This window comes from Asparagus officinalis, chromosome 8 (genome assembly GCF_001876935.1).
Source record: "Asparagus officinalis chromosome 8, Aspof.V1, whole genome shotgun sequence".
Classification (NCBI taxonomy): domain Eukaryota; kingdom Viridiplantae; phylum Streptophyta; class Magnoliopsida; order Asparagales; family Asparagaceae; genus Asparagus; species Asparagus officinalis.
Window position 1 is genome coordinate 24579215 of NC_033801.1, and position 1559 is coordinate 24580773.

Below are 1559 nucleotides of genomic sequence, written 5' to 3' on the forward strand. Positions count from 1 at the left end.
AATACAATATTATAATATATATACTTGTAATTAATATGATATATTAAAAACATGACTAATTATTTTTAATTATTTAATATTTTATATTTAGCTATAATTTATTTTAAGTATTTTAAATATTTAATTATGTATCCAGTATAATTGGACATATATTTGTAGTTAATATATGAATGTTTTTCAAAATTACCCCGCTTGTCCCAAACTATCCCAATACGAGTTTGGGTAAATTTTAACTTAGGAGCAAAGTTTTTTTCTATTTGAGTGAGATAATTTTATACCATATGGGTCATTATCCCACTTTTCAAAAAATTAATAACACCATAAAGTAAAATCCCACTCTCAATATCGTAATGAATAACACAAAAATGTGTTGTCCCAAAAATTATCCACTTACCCCAAAATTGCACCAGTCAATAACCCCTCTAAGAGACCAATTAGGGTCGAATTATAAGCTAGGGTCTCAATAATATATTTACTCCATTGTGTGTGTGTGGGGGGTGGGGGGAGGGGGGTGGAATAATGCAAAAAAGAATTCAGTGGGGTATTTGCCCACACTTAGATCAACGTGCCTCTGCCACTATGTGCATGAGTGTCTCCTTTTAGTTGATTATTGAATATTCGTTGACTGATATAAACTTTACTCTAGTGCTTTCCATTTTGTAAAATCTAGGATTGACTTAAACGATAGAACTATGTTTTCTTCAGCATGGTCTTGTCATGTGTATAAAAACGGCATGGCATTTGTTAGATTTGTACAAAATGGCGGTATCAATAGGTATTGGCACGAGAGGGGTCAAGGTAGGGGTGACAAATGGGTCGGGTCGGGTCAATTCGAGTTGGGTAAACTTTGACCCAACCCATATAAATTTGAACTGGCCCGACTGTTAGACCCTAGAGGGGGGTTGATTAGGGTCTTATGCTAATCTAATCCGATTAAATACCAATTAAAACTTATTAACAAGTTATCCTAGCAAGAGTGAAATATAACAATATATGTAAGCTAGGATAAGCAAATAAGCAATATAAACAACAAAGAGATATATCCTATATGATGCAAGGATATATATAAACTAACACAAGGGGTAAACAATCTAAACAAGATAGTGGATGATATAGATAATGAGCTAATGACAATGGCGATATAAGGTATGAACATAAATATGAATGAACGCCAAAGCACACTCAAACAAGCAATATGATCACGGAGTTCGGACCTTCCGTCCTACGTCTCCGCTCCCCACTCCCGGGGAGAAATCCACTAACACAATCCGGTTTGGAAGCCGAAACTTCTTCTACACACTCGGTTTTTTAGCTAACCGAAAACTCTACAACTCACACTCTTGCAATCACACTCTACACCCTCACAAGTATTGGACCTAGCCGTATCTCCCTCAAGTGCTCGGTCACAACCTCTCTCTAGGCACGTCAACCGACGCCACTCCTCTTGGGACGATCCCCGACTCTCACCACACACTCCTCACTCGGTGTACAAGTGTATTACAAAGTGAATCTCTCAATAAGCACAATATAACAAATGATTGTTCTCAACTATGGATGAG